Raw genomic sequence first — 20,281 nt, 5'->3', positions numbered from 1 at the left:
ATTCTCCTTTTTTCATTTTTTCTTTTTGTTACCTACCAGATCCTAACTATCTTAAAAATCAAGAGCCCAAGGATGTAAGAAGGCATTATAATCCAAGAAAGAAGCGTATTTTGCTTGGCTCATATTAAGTTTCATTTATTTTCTTAGAATTAAGGCCTAAAAAGTCTTTGCATAAAATACTAATGCTATAAAGTACTGAGAAACCAACTTCCTCATCTTACGAAGCTACTTTTTTTCATGAAAATTGTGGCTCTAAGAAGTGTAGACATGAGGAAAATATGGATTTATACAAAAGGAAATTTACAGCATAATTATACACTGGACCACGGACTCGTAATTGGAAGTCTGCATCTCATAATTACATTTAGAAACTCTGGTTCATACAAAATAGGTTCTTTCAAATGTGATTCAGATTTTATTTGGAAATTCAGCTACTGAAATGAAGCTTACGGCAAAAAGTTTATACTCATCATGAATGTGGTTATGGGTGGTTTAATCCAAATTCAGAGTGGATCCATCCGATGAGAGTCTCCAGCAGGCCATTTGAAAAATTAAATGATTTGTTTTTTTCATCTCAAAGATTCAGAGGGGGTGTTTTGAAAAGATGCTGCTAACTCTTCAAGGTAGCTGTTCTTAGTGCAGCTAAAATAGCTGGAAGGTTGGTAGCCCGAAGAGTCCTACACAAGGGTAGAGAAGAGAAACTGGAGAATTGTCAGTCCTTTCCTTCTACTACAGTCTGACTCTTTGGAAAACAAAATATTTTGTGAAGTCAGAGAGTAAAGCAGAAGAAAACGCAGTGAAATTCAACACAAACCAGCTTATCTGATGCTGTTTTCCGTGTGCAGTCTGCGAGGCTCTGCGTTCCCTGCTAAACTATGTCTATGTGGTAGAGGTGGTGAGAGAGGCAGGTAGACAGAAGTGTAAGTTACAGTCTTTCCTCTCAGATTGCTAGTAATATACTTGAACTTCATGTTTATTGTTTTCTTGCTTGTGCATATAGTTTTGCCACTTATGTACATATTTCTAAACAATCTGTTGTTTACTTTTGTGTAATTTTGAACTTCACGTGAACTCGAGCTGTTTGTTTTCTTCTGTAACTTGTTTTTCTCCCTCAAATTTGTCTTCTGAGGTTTATCAGTGTTGAGGCAAGTAGCGATTATTCATTCATTTTTCATAACTCTAGAACATTCTATTTTATGGATATGCTATAGTTTATAAACTTACTTTTGTTGTAGAAGAACACTGCAACTCTTACAGGTTTTCGTTTACTTGTTTGTCCACTTTGCTCTTAACGAACAAAGCTGCTTGGAACAGCACTGCATATCTCCCGGTACTAGTGAACAGAAGTTTCTCTAGGTATTTACCTTGAAGTCAACGTCTTGAGTCATTGGATATGTGCAGCTTTATTGGCTAGTGCCAACTTGTTTTCCATGGTATTAATTTACACTCACCCTGCAATATATGAGTGAAAGTTTGCCCAACACTTGGCATTATCCAACTTTTAATTATTGCCAGTGTGATTGATGCAAAGTAGTATTTCATGTCGTTTTAATGTGCATTTCCCATATGTTTATACCCAGTCCTGTTGCCCTCCTGGGAAATAACCATTTGCATCATTCACCCATTTTTTTCTCTTGGGTTGTCTGTCTTTTTCTTACAGATCTGAGTTCTTTGAGTTCTTTTTTGACTTCCATAGAGCCTGGAAACTAATCCTTTGCTAGGTATATACATCACATATAATTTCTTCCCAGGTTATGACTTTATGGGATTTATTGATGAACAGAATTATTCATTTTAATGTAGTTCATTTCATCAAAGTTTTTCTTTATGATTTGCTCTAGGTGTCTTTTTAACAAAACTCTTACTTATTTTGAGGTCATTTATTCCCCTATATTTCCTTCTAAAATTTTTAAAGTTTTGCCTTTCGTATTTATGTTCTTAGTCCAACTTGAATTTTTTTCATGCATTCTAATAAAATTTTTTAATTATCTCTGAAGTTTTCATTATTATTTTCTAAATTCTGTTTGTTCCTTTTTACTCATGAGATGTGTAGTTTTAAATTTCTAAATGTACTTTTTTATGTATTATTTTGTTATTGGTTTCCAACCTTATTTTGTTATGGTAAAATAATGACACAATAGATATTGAATTTTTTGAAATTTGTTGAGATTTGTCTTATGCCTTAGTATGTGTTTCGTTTCCTAGATATTTCTTGTATGCTTAAAAATAATACATATTTCCCTAATTGGTAGGTGCAAAATTGTATGTATGTATATATATAGTATTTATTATATACACATACATACATATATACACATGTAGCCATTAACTCAGGCTTGCTGATGCATTGTCTTGGTCTTCTATGTTCTGACTTTTTTTTTTTTTTTTTTTTGCTATTTGACCTATTGTATTGTGTTGTATTAGGACTGTATTACAATCTTATACCACAGCGGTAGATTTTTCAGTTTCTCATAGTAGTTATTTCAGTTTTTTCTTTATAGATTTTGAAGTTATGTTATGAAATACATACAAGTTTCAAACTTACGAATTTAACATTTTTCATTATGTAGAAATGATTTTTCTTTCTTTTTTTTTTAAAAAAAATCCTTTTCTGTATCTATTAATGCTTTTCTTTTGCTAAGTATATTTTGTCAAAATTAATATATCTACATTATCTAACTTTTATTAGTATATATTTAGTAAAATTTTTAAATGCTTTTGCTTTTATGTCATTAAGCTTTAAATGGGATTATTGTAAACAACTGAATTTGTATGTTTGTTTGATTCCAAGTGGTAACATTTGTCTTTTAATTGCAGTAGTCAGTTTACACATATTGTGTTTGCCAATATAGTCTGATGTATTTCCATCATATTTTGGCTTTTTGTTGCACCCTTTCTGGGTTTTGGTTGTTTTTTTTTTTTTTGTCTTTTCTTTTTTTGTATTCTTTTGGGTTAACTGAATGTTTAATTGACATTACTGAATGCTGGTGAGGACGTAGAACAACAGGAACTCTCATTTATTGCTGGTGAGAATGCACAAAGGTACACCTACTTTGGAAGATAGTTTGGCAGTTTGTTACAAAACCAAACATACTATTACCATACGATCCAACAATCATGTTCCTTGATAGTTACACAAATGAATTGAAAGCATATGTCCACACAAAATCCTGCACACAGTTGTTTATGGCAGCTTTATTCATAACTGCCAAGACCTGGAAGCAACCAAGATATCCATCAATAGGTGAACAGATAAATAAACTGTGGTATATCAGACAATGGAATATTATTACCAGTCAAGCCATGAAAAGACATGGAGGAATCTTAAATGCATATTACCAAATGAAATGAGCCAATCTGTAAAAGCTGCATACTGTATAATTACAACTATATGCCATTTTGGAGAAGTTGAAACTATAAGGACAGTAAAAAGATCACTGGTTGCCAGGGTTAGGGAGAAGGGAAGAATGAATAGGTGAAACACAGGATTTTTAGGGCAGTAAAAATACTCTGTATGATACTATAATGATATATACATGTCATAAGACATATGTCCAAACTCATAGAATGTATGAGACCAAGAGAGAACCCTAATGTAAACTACTGGGTGATGATGTTCATCCTTGGTAATAATGATACAAGTCTGGTGGATGATGCTGATAGTGGGGAAGGCTGTGTATGTGGGAGGGTAAAGGGTAAATGGAACCTCCCTGTATGTGTTACTCAATTTTGCTGTGAACCTAAAACTCTCCTAAAAAATGAAGGCTTAAAAAATGAGTCTATATTTGTTTGAGTGATAATTTTACTAGGAATATTTGTAGGCTGAATGTTGTAGCACTTGATTATTCCACTATAGCTCCTGAAAAATCAGCTGTCAGTTTGGCAGTCCTTGAGTGATAAGGCATCTTCTCTTTCCTGGCTTCTCTTTGTCTTTGGTCTTCTCCAGTTTCACCCTGTTGTGTAGCTATCCATTCCTTCTTACCTTGTTTGGGATTCATTTGGTTCTTGTATCAGAGAACTTGTTTTTTCAATCATTCTGAAAACTTGTAAGCCACTATCTCTTAAAACAGTTTCTTCCCCCTTTCTATTTTCTCCTTAAACTCCAAATGGAAGTATGTGAGACTTCTGCTCTTCTCAAAAACAAGCTTCTTAGAATTACTCCATCTTTGTCAAAGGCCATAGAAAATACACCCTGTGTAGGAGTTTCTGGATTTGCCTTTATAATCCACTAAGTGATGGATTATAACCGTCACCTTCCTGAATTGCCCTCTGTTGTGAAAAGCAAATTGCTTAGAGTTTGAGAAAGTACAATAACAGAATACAATCTTTTTCATTAATGAATTCATTGGCAGGATTCTTGGCAGCTTGACTTTTGGCAATATGGCTGCCAAGTTTTCAGTTATCTGTAATATCACAGAAACTAGATCATCATCAAGATGATCCAATCTCATTGACCATAGAAAATGATGGAAATGTTCCATGATGGAAAAGGAGTGCATGGCATCACCAGCCAATGTCATCTGCAGATTTTTTTATGCAGTTATTAGAAATTTGGGCCATAACAAATTGACATGAGTCAATGTATGGCATGAGTATAAAGCTAATTTTTTAAAGGGATTTACAACTTACTTTAATCATTTGCTTTAAAGAAGCCTCCTCTTCACCTGTTAATGAAAAGATCGAGGCTCTTAATCTTCTCATCAGCCACTGTGAAGTCAAAAACAATAGGGCAATGGATTATAAACTAATTCATAGGTATCAAAGATGGAGATCTGGCAACACTTGAAAGATAGTTTATCAGAGTAAATAGTCAATGCCTCTGCTTCTGCATATTTCTTAACATTTGGAAGAAGCATATCCTGAATGAGAATCCGTAGGTAAGTACCTGGTGATAGCACTCAGTATGGCTGCATCCATTTTTGCCTGATCACCTTGTAAAATAAGTGAAACCTATTATTTCAGGAGAGCTCAGTTTTGCCCAGAGCTTGCAATGGTGAGAAGCATGAACAAGTCGTGAATTGTCTGTACATTAAAATGACAGCGGCACAGTTAATTAGTTACTTTCACCTTGGTAACCTTAAGGAAGGAGAACTAAGCAGTAATTTTAAGCAGGCTGGACAGGATGGGATGAGAGTGAAGATGCCATCTGTGTTGCCATCTGTGTAGATGGAGCGTCTTGGTATTTATTGCCTGCCTACTCTGTGCAGCTTGGTTCCAGTTCTCACAGCACTTGCACTGGTCATGAAAAAGGTCAAGAGTAACTGCTTTGCAAATCAAGTAAATAAAACTCTTACGTTTGGCACAACAGTTACTGAGTGTTTCTATATTGCAGGCACTGGCTGTCTAAGCATTAGGACACAAAGAAAAAGGAGATATGGTTCCACCCACATATAACCATATAAACGAATGCAGTCAGTTCAAAAAAAACATGCTATTCTAGGTTCCCTGCCACCATGTGAGTTGACTGTGCATTGGTGTATGAGCCAGGCTCAACACACCTGATAAAAAAATGAAGCAGATGTTGTTTTTGACACAAAAAGCTCCATCGTGAGGCCCTGGCACCTGAGAACAGGTATGCGTCAGATCTGATTCAATTGTTGGAGGACGGCGTAAGGAAGCTGGAAATGCTTTTCCAGGGAGCTGTGCTGGTGACGCAGCCACCAGTCATCAATTCTCAAGAAACAAAGAGTCTTTGATTCCAGTGTCAGTCGCAGGTCCACACTTGTTGGTGCTCTTCGACTTAGTTTGCCCCAGACTAGCAGCTAGAGTTCATTGTCACTCTCTCTTCATCAACAGCAAGCAGAGGAAGGTACTCCTGAGAGAGGAATGCTTGCCAGAGCAGAAGAAAAGAGAAGTTGGAAGCAGGTTATGTTTTTTGTTTGTTTGGTTGTTTTTTTGCACTAAATAGAGTGGCAAAGCAGTATGCTCCAGGTAGTTCCATAAAATCTTCAAAAATAGAACTTCTAATGTGAGGGTAAAGAATTGACCAATTTGTCTTCCAGCTAAGCTAGAAGAGAAGTACTTGCTCATAAAGTCTCACCCCCCTCACCATTTCCTGGCTTAAAAGTAATATTTTTCAGGTTAATATCTATATTAATGGAGAACATGTTGAAACCTTTCAGGAAGATCTCACCTTTAGCCTGGACACATTGGCTCCACCAAACTTACCCACAATAGCTGATGACTCGAAAGTATGTTCATTTTCTCTATCTGGTATTTTCTGCCAAAGCAGTTATTCTCTCCATTTTTCATTATCTATTCTGTCTCCCAGTGTGTTTTTGTGTGTCTATGAAGATGATATGACAAGTATGTAGCACACCATGGCAGGAAGTACTAGTGTGGTTTACCTGAGGTCAGGGCGTGGTAATGTCTCCCCAAAGGGGGAAGGAAAAGACTCCAGTTCTTGTCATACTCGAAAGAAAAGAATTCTGATTGGAGACAAAGGTCTGTAGTGAAAGAATGTTGTGACGTAGCTCCAAGAATTCCTTTAGGGTGAAGGTTTTCTTTAAGCAGGCATCATTTCCTCTGGGATATCTTCATCCTTTTAATCACAATCACTTCTTCACTGATGTTGATAAGTTTGCCTTTACCAATTTTCTCTGGCTGCACATCTGGTCTTTCAAGTACTGACAGTGTCAGCATTCCTCCTGTCAGCTCTTTCTTCTATAATTCCTTTACAACTGATCCGAATTTTACTTGCCCTGGTATCATACGTCCTTTCTTTGCTACACTTTCATCTTTCTTGGCCAGTTCTCTCTCTCGGTGATCTATTTTTATAAAATGCCCTGTGGATTTGTCACTGAGAGACAGGGAGGCAACACAACTGCACACTTTGGGTGTGTGCATGAACTGAATGATAATCTTGCAATTACATCCAGTTGATATATCTTGGTAACTGAAATTGGAACCATGCTGTCAGGGGACTGGTGAGTAAAAGTAGATTTATTGAGAAAGATGTACACTATATACACCAAGTGTAGGCCATCTCCAAAGGCCAGAGAGGCCATGAGGTGTGTGTGTGGGGGGGGGAGGTGTTAAATTAAAAGTAGATACATAGAGTGCGGACCGTCTCAGAAGGCAAGAAAGAGAGAGTGACCATGAGGTGAGGGGTTGTTGATTTTTATATCTAACAAGTGGGAGGATTACTCCAATTACTTTGGAAAAGAAGTGGGGATTCCCAGGAATTGGACCACTGCCCTCTCTTCAACCTTTCATGGTTAGCCTCTGAACTGTCATGGCGCCCGTGGGTATGTCATTAACCATGCGAGTACATTATAATGTGTTTAATGAAAATCAAAGTCCACTGGAGGTTGACTCTCCTGGCATCTTGGGCCTCAAGGTCTATTGGGAGTTGACTTCTCTGCCATCTTGGTGCTCATTGCTGTGTCATTCCTTTAGTGACTGTGCCCTGCCCCCTTCCTTCCTGTCTCAGTATTATAATGCACTTCTATGAATTGGTCTTTTGCTAAGAGCACCCTTTAGGGAAACATCTTTTCTCTAATGTTCTGTATATATATATATATATATATATTTTTTTTTTTTGCTGTGTTATTTATTTATTTATTTATTTTTCATTTTACATTTTTTATTGAGTAATAGTCATTTTACAATGTTGTGTCAAATTCTAGTGTAGAGCACAATTTTTCAGTTATACATGAACACATATATATTCATTGTCACTCTTTTTTTTTCGCTATGAGCTACCACAAGATCTTGTATATATTTCCCTGTGCTATACAGTATAATCTGGTTTGTCTATTCTGCATTTTAAAATCCCAGTCTGTCCCTTCCTACCCCCCACCCCCTTAGCAACCACAAGTTTGTATTCTATGTCTATGAGTCTGTTTCTGTTTTGTATTTCTATTTTGGGTTTTTTTTTTTTTTTTGGCTTTTTTTAGAATCCTCATATGAGCTATCTCATATGGTATTTTTCTTTCTCTTTCTGGCTTACTTCACTTTGAATGACAATCTCCAGGGGCATCCATGTTGCTGCAAATGGCGTTATGTTGTCGGTTTTTGTGGCTGAGTAGTATTCCATCATATAAGTATACCACATCTTCTTTATTCAGTCATCTCTTGATGGACATTTAGGCTGTTTCCATGTCTTGGCTATTGTAAATAGTGCTGCTATGAACATTGGGGTGCAGGTGTCATTTTGAAGTAAGGTTCCTTCTGGATGTATGCTCAGGAGCAGGATTCCTGGGACATACAGTAAGTCTATTCCTAGTCTTTTGAGGAATCTCCATACTGTTTTCCACAGTGGCTTTCCTTGCTTCCCTCTCCCACTCTTAATGATTTAGATGTCTTCTTTTACAATTTTGTGTTTATTCTTTTTGTAATTCATGGCAGTTATCTTCTTTCCAGTTATGAGTTTCTCATTTTTGTAGCATCCTGCTTCTTCTCTATTTAGAGTAGACCTGTCAATATTTCTTTTAGCATGGGTTTAGTGTTGCTAAACTCTTTTTAGTTTTTGCTTGTCTATGAAGTTCTTTATCTCTCCTTCTATTCTAAAGGATAGCCTTGCTGGATAGAGTATCCTAGGCTGCATCTTTTTTTCATTCAGGACTTTGAACATATCTTGCCACTCCCTTCTGGCCTGTAGTGTTTGTGTAGAGAAATCAGCTGAGAGCCTTATGGGGGTTCCCTTGTAACCCACTCTTTGTTTTTCTCTTGCTGCCTTTAGGATAATTTCTTTATCCTTGACTCTTGCCATCTTGATTAGGATATGTCTTAGTGTGGGTCTGTTTGAGTTCTTCCTGTTTGGGACCCTCTGAGCCTCCTGTACTTGGATATCTGATTTGTTTAGGTTTGGGAAGTTTTCAGTCATGATTTCTTCAAATATCTTTTCAATCCCCTTTGTTCTTTCTTCCCCTTCTGGAACCCCTGTTATGCGTAGATTGGCACACTTTATATTATCCCATAGGTCCCTTATATTGTTTTCATTGTTTTTTATTTGTTTTTCTCTCAGCTGTTCTGATTGGGTGCTTTCTGTTGTCCTGTCTTCTAGGTCACTTATTCGTTCCTCTGCATTATCTAGCCTGCTTTGTAGTCTTTAGGTCAGCTCTCATCTCAGCAAATGAGTTGACTAATTCTACTTGGTTCTTCTTTATAGCTTCTATTTCATTTTTGACATATTTTATATCTCTAAACATTATTTCTTTTAGTTCCTTCAGTACTTTGATCACTCCTTTTTTGAAATCTTGATCTAGTAGGCCATCAATGCCTATTTCCTTGATCGTGCTTTTAGGGGATTTCTCTTGATCTTTTAATTGGGAGTGGTTCCTCTGCTTCTTTATATTGCTCATATCTCTCTGGCACTGTGGCTTAAGGAGTATCAGTTATCTACTTCTGGAGACTGTGTGCTCTTAATGATTTTATCGAGAGGTCTTTGTGTCTTCACCTTGTTTTGCGTACTCAGCTTGCTATTTCCAGAGGCCCTCTGTTGGTGCCCTCGTCTATGCTGCCCCCAGTGGCTGTGGGCTAGCAGAGCGCACCCTCTCCCAACACTGGGTTAGGTGCTGAGCTCTTACCTGGTGGGCGGGCAGGTCACTCCCCCTCCCAATGCCGCAGTCAGATGCTGCGCTCCAGTGAGGCAGGTGGGCTGATCGCGCCCCCTCCCAGCACTGTGGTCAGGTGCTGCGTTCCTGCCAGGAAGGCGGGGGGCCGCCTGCCCTCTCCTGGTGCAGGTCACTCCGCTGCTCTGTGCAGCTGCCCTCTCCGCCTCTGGTGGACGCTCCGTAGGCGGGCTTGGGGAAGACCATGAAATGGCCCTGCCCCTGCTCCATGCCAAATCTCAGCTCCTTGTTTGTCTTGGTGGCGCAGGTTCTCTGAGCAGAAAGATCCTATCGGCCTCGGGTTGTAAACAAATCTCAGTCCTGCCTAGGAGGTTGCGGAGCCCCCGGGTGCAGATTCAGGTCTCGCCCCCCCCCCCCCGCCCGGGCGCTGCGCACAGGAGGAGATGGCAGCTGTGGCTGTGCCTCGCCTCTCTTCTCGCAAGAAGCTCCAGTAATGGCATTGCAGGTCTGAGGAGACAAAGGCTATGGCACCCCTCCCCCCAGGGCACATCAGGCATGTTGCTTTGCTTTTTTCACAATTTATGGGGGACCGAGGTTGTTCTGCTCCGTATCCCCTCCCAGCCACGGTGCGCAGCACCCTGCAGTCCCCCGGGGCTGCCTCAGTGCAGCCACCCCAGTCCTCCGCCCGGCTCAGGCGACCTGTCCTGGCCCCCAGCTACCAGCTTGCATCTCGGGCTGGGTGTCGTGGGGACCCTTTGTGCCCATTTAACTCAGTTCTGTTGGTCAAGGGGTGCTCGGGGCAGATCTGAGCCTTAGAGGCTCTCCCTCCGTCCCATTGGCCTCTCCGTTGGAGGGGGGAGACCCAGCAAAAGAGTGCCAGTCCTCCTTTGCTGCTCCCTCCCTGTGGGACCGGTCCTGCACTGTTTTGCTTTTTCTTCTTTCTTTTTTCCTTTTCTCCTACCAGATTTTTGGCGTCTTTGTCTTTTGAAGAGGGCGATGTTCTGTCGGAGTTCGGCAGGTGCTCTGGTTGGCTGAGTGGGCCCATAGGTGTGAGTTTTGGTGCATTTGTGGGAGAGGGTGAGCTATAAGCGTCCTTCTACTCCCCATCTTGCTTCTCCCTCTAATGTTCTTTAAATAGGACAATACCTCATTATTATCACCGTATTTCTGTTTTTCCTTATTCATACATATTTCCTATATATATTTTAAAGAATATCTTCTTATTCTTGAAACTCCTTTCTCCTTCTTTTCCTCTTCAGAAATTATTGAATCCTTTCCTTTTCTCCTTAGAATAACGTCCCTGGTTCTTTCTCCTTTTTAATCTCATAAAATGTCATTCATTCATCTCTTTCCTGAAATCCCAAGAATAGCCAGACTATTTTTTCAATAAATGGACTGTAAAAGCCATTGTTCTATAGTAAAAATAATATATCAAAACCAGAGTGGACCTAAACATCTATCGTCTAGTAAATTTGTAAGCTTAAAAGAACTCATGTGTACAAACTCCTTTTAAAGGTACCCATGTCCGCTGTCTTATGAACACCCACTGCACTGATGCCCCGTCTCCACCTGGCAGGCCATCTGCGTAATGGCCATAGTTTGTGTGTATGTGCCTCACCATCACCCACTGCAGTTATTTGAGCTGTCTGAGCTGAAGTGACCTAAAGGAATGGTTTGGTCAATCTTCCATTCCTGATAATAGGAGAGAAGAGTTTGTATTGGCCAAAAATTGAGACATTTATACCTGCTAATTTTTACTCAAAAAAAAAGAATTTAGTCCCTACCATTCCCTAGAACATCAGTGGTGGGTGAGAATAGAGGAGTGAGCTGGATGGTCAAGGTTCTTGACCTCTAAAACTTAGAGTCTTTAGAAGTCAACATTCTAACATCCTTCATTTGATATTGTGTCAATCTTCCGTCCCTTCTTGGCAAGTTACAACTATACATCATATGCTTAGTTTTGAAAAGAAAATGAATGAAAGTAAATTTTCTTAGAATTTCTTAATACCCCTTGAGATAATTATAGTTGACAGATAAAATAAAGAATATCTTATAAAATATGAATTTCAGATAAACAATGAATAATTTTTAGTATAAATATGCCCCATGCAATATTTAGATATGCCCTAAATTAGACATACCTAAATCTGGCCACCCTGAATTAGAGAAACAGGACATTGACAAAACGGGGAGAATGACATTCATCAGCAGGAAATTCACCCTGATGGCAATGATTTGTCAATGGTATCCCCCAGACCCCTCTGTCTCTCCCATACCCACCTGACACACAGTATCCTCAGTGAATCAGAGTAAGATACTTCCAATTATCGTCATCTTGATTGACATTCAGTACATGTGCTTGTTAATGTGATGTTTTATGTACAACAGGTGTCATAGCCCAGCTCCCCCTCTACTACTCACACCTGAAAAAAATTTCCAACTTCTCAAGCCATAGAAGATTACTTCCAGCATATTCTGCATAAAGAACAGCCTGAAGGGAATTCAGTACTAAGGTATGGTTCAACTTCAGTGACTGAATTACCACATCTATATTTGAGACTTACAAATATTTGAGGGCGTCGGCTTTGAATTAGGAGATCAATAGTTCTATTTTGATTCTAGGGCTTTTATCTTTTGCCCACATTATGGGAGAAAAAAAAAGCAGAAGGCATGATCTTTATCCTTCAGAATGAATGGGCCATCTTACTAAATTGGCACTCTTTGTACATCTGTTAGATTGGCAAGATTTGGGGCATCTAGAGGTCAATACAGAACCCTTTGAAACATGCTAAACTGGGTAGTCTAGGTACTAACCCGGGCGATGGGAGAGAGCTGTGTGACGTGGGCGAGGGAAAAACTTGATGGAAATAGTATATTGGCCCTTTAAATGCTGCTTCCGTTTCAGAATTTTAATACAATTGAATCATATGCCAGAGAATACTTAGTAATGAAATGTAAATTTCTTTTGGTTGCTCACTCTAAGTGAAATGTGAATAGTCTATCTTTTTTAAATTCAAAAGTTTTTAAATATATAAAAATATATTAAAATTATGAGATAGCATATACATTTTAAAACTCTGTATATTTATCGTTTGACTTGTTATGTTGTTTGCTTTAGTGATGATTAACATTTCCAATGAAAAATACACTATACAGTTTTTCTTTTAATTAGATGATGATTTCATTATTATTTAGCTTCTTTTCATTTTCTGATAGCTGACTTTTAGAAATTCATGCATCTTAACAGTTTAATCTAAGACTAGAGGATTGGAATAAACAATCAGCAGATAATTTATTTACTGTCCAAAATCAACCATCAGAACGTTCAAAGCTAAAGGTGGTATAATAGATGCTACTACTTCTATATAAATAATCTTTTCTGTAGCCTTGATTTTGGAATGTGGTCCTACTTAACAACATTGCAAGTTTCCTTTCCTTTAGTTCGTTAGCATTCTATGCCTGACTAAAAGCAACAGTGAGGCTCTACATTATTTTTGGCACTGCTTAACCCCCAAATTAAGCCAGTTGGCACTCCCTCACACTCTAGGTGGGTTTTATGAAGTGCTCTGGCTTATGTTTGATGTTTGAAAATGTCAAATCAGTAGCTGTTAGCGCTGGAATGCGCTGCTGCAGTTTGATAAACAACCTTTAGAAGGCAGAGCATTGCAGTTTTTGCAAGAGTTTGGGGAAGACAGGCAGGGACCAAAACCAGACAGATCCCCATCAGTGTTTTGAGTGAGAGGAGAGTTTGAAATGGGCCCGGCTTGCAACTGAAGAGTCACTGGGGCAAGGCTCAGCAGAGGACTGTGGTGCAGTAGACCCAGTCAGAACAGGGCGAAGCTGTTGGCAGGTTGAAACCTACCATCTTAGCCAAACAGGGAGGGCTGAGAACATGATCAGATGAGTTAGCAGCCTACCAAGAATTTCTTAAGGAACATAAAACAGCCAGATAAGCAGAGGCTGAGGTCTAGCCTCGAGCTATTACTATTACTTCCTGTAAGCTGTTTCAATGAGCTCTATTAAACTTAGACCTTCTCTCTCTCTGGGCGGGCACAAGCCTTCTCTGTTCATATTTGTTGGACTCTGTTGGGACAGATCAGCAGCTATATTTTCACTCCCCAGCCCTGAGCCGTGTTTGTGCAGAAAATCAGTGCTCTGCCCGGAGACCTGAGCAGGGCCTCTCTTCCAGGCTGAGTCCTCTGATTGCCTTTTTAGCCTCCTTTGTGGGGCTTTTACTCTGGCCTCTCCCCACCCCCACATCCTGGGCCAAGGGCCAGGCTTATAAAACCAGGCTTTGGATCAGGGCTTACACATACATTGCCTATAAAAATGTCTCTGAATCAGCAATAATTAATCTCCTGTGCAACTGTATGTGGCTCTGAAATGCTGTGTGTGCTTAGCAATTGCTCTAACTGGAAACAGATCTATGGAGGTTGGTCAGGGATGGTATAAATATCCTCATTCAGTGGGAGAAAAACATCTAGGAACATTTCTGTTACTGTCTCTTTAATAAAGCTTTTAAAACTACTGAACTCTGATCTTGGGTTTCTAAGTGTTACTGGGGAAGCCTGTATCCAGTGTGATTTGATTGCATTGTAATGTCAGGCCATCTAATGTCAGGTAAGTGACTTTCATCTCAGGGCATTCAGAAATTCATGGGAGTGTTTTTTTTAAGTTATTACTACAATTTTATTTTATTTTTTAACGCCTTTACTGTGGTTTGGTTCCTCTACGGTAAACTACACGTACTTCAGATGTACACTTTGATGAATTTTGATAGACGTATACGCCAATGAAACCACCACCACAATCAAGATAGCTCACATTTCCGTCACTCCCCAAGAGGTGCAATTTTTCAAATTCCCAATTTATCCCTTCGCACCCAATGGGAGTGTTTTTTTTTGGTTATCACAGTGACAGGGGAAACAATACTGGCACTGAGTGGACAGGAGCCAGTGATGCTAAACTTCCTGTAATACACAAGACAGTCCTGCAAAACCTGGAGGAACCTCACATAACATTCCCACGGCACACCGACGGTTGACAACATTTGTAGTGCACTCTAGTTGACTCCCAGCTGCGTTCCCACTAGTTACTGTCCCAGACATTTTTGGTTCTCAGAACCACTCAGTTACTGCCATAATTTCACATTCTTGTTTTCTCAGACTCTTCATATCATTCAACAGAAACTTTGTCAAATTCCCTCCATGTGTGCCCACCCTGTTCTCCTTCCTACCTTCTCAGAGAAAGAAATCTTTCCAAGGGTAACAACAGCTCCACCCAAGGTGTTGGTCCCATCCATCCCAACTCAGTCTCTTGCATCTTCAGTGCGTTGCCAGTCCCTTCTTCCCTTGAGAAAAGTGCTTGGGGGTGGGGTGTGAGGGGCGTATAGCTCAGCGGTAGAACACCTGCTTAGCATGCACGAGGTCCTGGGTTCAATCCCCAGTACTTCTGTTAGCAATAAACTTTTAAAAATAAAATAAATAAAATAAAGCGAGCAAACTTTTTTTTTAATTGCTTGATTTTTCTATCCCAAATACCAAATAAAAGTAAAAACAAAAACTCTTAAACCTGCTACTTAGCCCCTCAAATTAACATTGCATTTTATTTCTTCATCATCCACTGGCTCCTAAGACACTCATGATCTGGTTTCCAGTCCCCAGTTCTGTTCCCTTGAAGATTTCCTCCATGGTCTGTTGCCCAATCACTCACTCTTCAAATTCCTTGCATTATTCTGCAAAACTGGATCCTTGATATGCCCCTGACAGAAGGTCATTCCTTCTCCCATTGCTTCAGTGGCCTCTTGAAGTTCCCAAGACTAGGGCCAACCAACACTATACGGGCATCTTCGTTGTCCTGCGCTTCACGTTAACATTTCCATCTCTGTGCCTGCATAGGATCCTGGCTGTTTCATCTTCCAGGCTCCTTTTCCTCATCCTTTTCCCATACCCTGGATACAGGATTGGCTGCACTCCACTCACTGTACTTAGCCTTCTTCTCAATTAAGTGAATGATCTGCAAACCTACACACCTAACTAACCACAACCCTTCTCTTGAACTCCAGGCCAGACTGCCAGCTGCCTGACAGGTAACTCCATCCAATAGTTCACTATCACTCCTTAAATTCAACAAAATAAAACCTACAACGTTTTAGTGTGTTTCTCTTATAGCACTTTAAGTTTGGGAATAATTTTTATGGGTGAATGTCTCTATGACCATCCTAGGGGCTCTGTGAAGACAACAATGGTTTCTTATTTAATTTCTGCTCTAGAATCTAGTGTTTTAGAAATGTTAATTGGATAGTAAAGAAATTGATGATTGAGTGAGGACTTAAAGGTCCATTGGAAAATAGACTGTGTCCATCATATCTGTGGTCCAATACCGAGCACAGTGCTCAGCACATTGTAGGAACCATACAAATATTTTTTGAGTTAATCTGTCTCCTTGTCTTCCAACGCCAGCTTCTACTATTTTCTTTCCTACCAACGTCAGTGATACTACCACTTTCCTAGTTGCCCAAGTTGCAAAGCTCAGTCTTTTCCGATCTTTCTCTGGTCATCAAATCCAATAAGTCACCAAGTCTGATAAATCTCCCTCAAAGATTTTAAATATTCCATTTTATGTCATTTCCACTGTCACCGAGCTGGTGTGCGCATCCCCGTAGACCAGTATTTTCCAGTCTGCTATCAAGTACTCTATCAGAGGTTAACAGAGGTATGCTAAACAAACACACACAAATCAAGAACTGGCTGAACAGGACCAAAGGAGCCTGGGAGGTAGATACTAGAGATCAGTTGAAGAACCTCCTTCCAATTAGCAGCCTCTCTGAAACTTTAATTGGCTAAATATATATTTCAAATACCATTAAAAGGCAATATAATTTAATATATAGCATTTTTCAGAATTATTTTACCGTGGAAGCATTTTTCTGATATTACATCAATTTATGTCTTCTGAAAGAGAGTTCCATGTAGAGCCTAAGTTTGGGAAATATAGACCCCAAACTACTATAATAGCATCCTAGTTGCTCTCCTTGACTTCAGCTCATCTTTTTTTTTTTTTTTTTCAAATCCATCATTAAAAAGAATGCCTAAACTAGTTTTCTTGAAACCCAGCTCTGATAGATTATTCTCTTGTTTACCACCCAGCCCCTAAAAAATAGGAGATTCTTAATGGCACCTAATGATTTACCTAATGAATGTTCCAAACATCTAATTCTTTAGCATGGTACAATGGACAGGATAAATTAGATAGTAATGCTGCATTAGCAAGCAATTCATAAATCTCAGTGGATAAAAATAATTTTTTTTTTTTTTTTTGCTCATGTTATGTGTTCATCACATGTCAGCAGGAAGACTGCTCATTTTTAGTGGCTCAGGAACTCAGGCTGATGGACTCATGCCAAAGGGAAGAGAGAGCTCTGGAGTGTCTTGAACTGGCAATGAAATACTTTGACCAGGAAATGACACAGGTCACTTCTACTTAAAACTTAGTGGCTAGAACTAGTCATATGATCCCATCTCAACACAAGAGGGACAGGAAGTGCAATTGTTACCCCAAAAGGAGAAGGGAAAAGACCCCAGTTCTTGTCATACCCAAAAGATAAGAATTCAGATCGGAGACAAAGCGTTGTGTAGCAAAAGATTTTAAAGGCTTGATTAGCAAAGGGAAGCACCCCTCCAAGAATGGGAGGTGGGCTGATCCAAGGGGGTGTAGCAATGGTCTTTGTTTGCCCCCTTCTCTTGTACCCTCGCTTAGCAGTGGTCTCTTGATTGACAGCTCTTGCCCCTGGAGCGCTCAGTCATGTTCATCCCCTTTTGCAAATGTCTTTACCGGTGATGCACACAGAAAAACCCATGGGGGCCTAACCTGCAATGCTGATTATATTACAATGAGCACTGGGTCATGTCTGGTTAGGTCCTTGTCACTACTGCACAGTTGTGGCTGTCAGGTTCCAACCGGATTCTTGCTGGCACTCGTTTACAGAAAGCAAAGCCCCTTTATGCTGGAGGCGGGCCTACTGCTATCTTCTGGACCCTCCTCCCCCTCCTCCACTTTATCTGCCCAGTGCCCCCGACTTATCTAACTACCTAACGCAATTATATGCCCCAAAAGAGGGCTTATGTTGAACCGAAATATTTGGCAAGTGACACTAACGACTACCACACATAGCATTCTTGCCCTCTATAAGCTTCTCTAGTCTATCTTGGTTTATTTATTTTATCATTCACCCTACATTTCAGTCAACTGAGGTCATTTCTTCCATTCATTCAATAACCAGTAAATATTTATCGTGTACCTACAGTGTGTTGGGCTCTGTGATCAGACTGGAAAAACAACTGTGAACAAGCCCCAGGGAGGGAGACAGACAATGCAGAGTCGATTCCATGACTGAGAGATGAGGGTCCCCCGGGACTAGAGGCTCCCAGGGGCTGAGCACCAAACCCCAGCCTTGTGTGTATGGTAGCAGACCGGCATGTAGCAGCTGGAAGCAAAGGTGAGAGAGACCCAGTTGAATCAACGTGCTGAGATGGAGGAGAGGGGGTGGCCCAGTGAGAAGGAGGGAATGAGAGAAAGGGCGCTTCAAGCTCAGGGGACAGAGAGGGAATTTGCAAGTAGGATAGAGAAACCGATGAGGCTGAGGACGGGAGCCTTGGTCAGGACATGGTGAGCCTCTTTGCTGCACTACAGAACACCGACCTTAAAAGCCCCAAAAGGTAAGCTGGGCTTTCCCAGGTCCGTGTTTCGGATCTCACTATTTCTAAAAACCTGTCCTTTTCCATCCATCTTCTCACAACCAAATACTCACATCTACCTTTACTAACCCTAGTTCAAATGACCCTCTCCTTGTGAATGGTCCTTAATTCTTCCAAGCGAAGAAATCTCCATTTTTCACTGTTTAATTGCTTTCTGCCTTGCTTTGGCTTGTCTGCCGATCTTGCAGTAAAGCTGCTGGCTCTCCTTTCTGGCACCATCACCTTCTTGAAGGATTGGGAGTATGTTTTGTTCTTCATCCATCCTGTCCTTACATTCTTTCCTGCGGGCAGCAACACATAGTTGATCCTCAATAAATATTTGTGACTCTTAGATCACTTTTTCATAGATGTTTAGTATCAATTTGTAGGTCATATTTAGTACTGAAGAGAATATATTTTTCAATAAGAAAATATCTTTAGTGAAGGAAATCTTTAAATATATTGACTTCTTTTTTGAGAGAGTTTGGGGGGTCACTATAAAATACTTTGAACTACTAAATTGTATAATTTGGGGAATGATGTTTTGAAAATGGAAAGTAAAGCCATTGGAGGAAAGGTTAGAAAATTTTATTTAATTTGTAGGAGGAAATTATAAGCATTATGTTACGATGTCTTAGTTCCTAAAGTTTTACTTTTTAAGTTTCATTTTTGTGTGGGTGGAAAGATACATTCCATTGGTTTTTTTCACACACATTGTGAATATCATTTATAAACAGTTATGTAATTAAATAAAAGTATTTTAGGAAAATATACATTTTTCATGTTTCTAATTTTTTTTTTTTTAGTTTTCTGTCTTTAAAGAAAAACTCTTCTGTCCCTAAGGAAATTAATTTGCATCAAATGAAGGTATTTTGTCACAAAAAGCAAGCCTTATTTATTCTATTGCTCTTGCATTTCTGTTTCAGTGAATATTCAATACTTCAGTAAAGTAATAAAGTGCATTCCCTAAGAATGTAATAGTTTCTTAAATATTCAACATTAAATGAAGTTTAATCTTGTGTGTGTAGATTTATGCCCACAATGGATTTCCTCAGGAGATTTTACTAAAACACATAGTATCTTAAAGTCTAAATCACCCACCCACTCTTTACCTTAAATATTTAAGCAGATATGATATATTCATTGATCTCTAAGGATGTCCATAAGGTTCCTACCAGTTCCTCGCCACCCTCACACTGCCCCCTTTGTTATCTGTAGGATGTCCTGAGAATAGAGCCATTGCACTAGAGACTGAAAAACTAACTACCCTGTGTAATTCCAATTTTATGCTCATTAACAACTTGCCCTAATCAGTTGGGCATTTGGGCTAAATAGCACCAGCAGCATGGGGTGCTGAATTTAAATACTACCCCAGAATACAATAATTAAAAAATAATATGGTTATTATCAATATTTGGATAATCATGGAAATTATTCTTTGAAGAACCAAATTCTAGGAAATGTGTAGACCTAGAAAAGCAATTTCTGATTTTGTTAACTAGAGAACCATGTGGCCACCACATGGCTTACCTTCTGATCAGTGATACCACAACCCACCCACCTCCCTCACCACACACACACACACACACACACACACACACAAACGGAGTGCTGAAATTTTCCTGAGAACAAAGACTTTGGTTTGTCATTCTTCCCGATAAATTCATCATAGTGGAGTAATTGGGACATAATGTTTCCTGTCAGTACTGGAGAACACCACACGAAACATCTCCAAATATGTTTGAATAACAATGTTTAGATTGACTTTTAAAGCTGCTAGGATTGTCTTTGTGTAGCATCGTTTCCTAGGTGTGTTCAATCACAATGAAATTGTGAAAGTCAGAATACATTTAAATTTAAGATTTTTATTTTGGGGGTAAATAAAATTGGAGAAAAACATCTACTTTCCTGGGGGCCATTTGGTAACTTCACTAAGAAAGGAGTAAATTGTTTCTAGTTGCTTTGAGCAAACCCATATGGTGCCAATCATTACCAACACTGGCCAACCAGAGGGCTGAATTTCACTAGCAT

The 20,281-nt window shown here is 39.4% G+C and overlaps 1 long non-coding RNA gene across 1 annotated transcript in view; it reads left to right on the top strand.

The window, feature by feature from the left end:
• Positions 1-19,981, top strand: part of LOC123612342 (uncharacterized) — an 80,162-nt gene extending 60,181 nt beyond the window's left edge. The window contains exon 6 of the long non-coding RNA XR_012511374.1: positions 11,904-19,981. This is a non-coding gene — a long non-coding RNA (uncharacterized LOC123612342). The remainder of the gene's footprint in view (positions 1-11,903) is intronic.
• The last annotated feature ends 300 nt before the right edge of the window (positions 19,982-20,281 follow it).

This window comes from Camelus bactrianus, chromosome 2 (genome assembly GCF_048773025.1).
Source record: "Camelus bactrianus isolate YW-2024 breed Bactrian camel chromosome 2, ASM4877302v1, whole genome shotgun sequence".
NCBI classification, from domain to species: domain Eukaryota; kingdom Metazoa; phylum Chordata; class Mammalia; order Artiodactyla; family Camelidae; genus Camelus; species Camelus bactrianus.
Note: the sequence above shows the minus strand (reverse complement) of the source record. Positions and strands in the feature narration are given on the sequence as shown.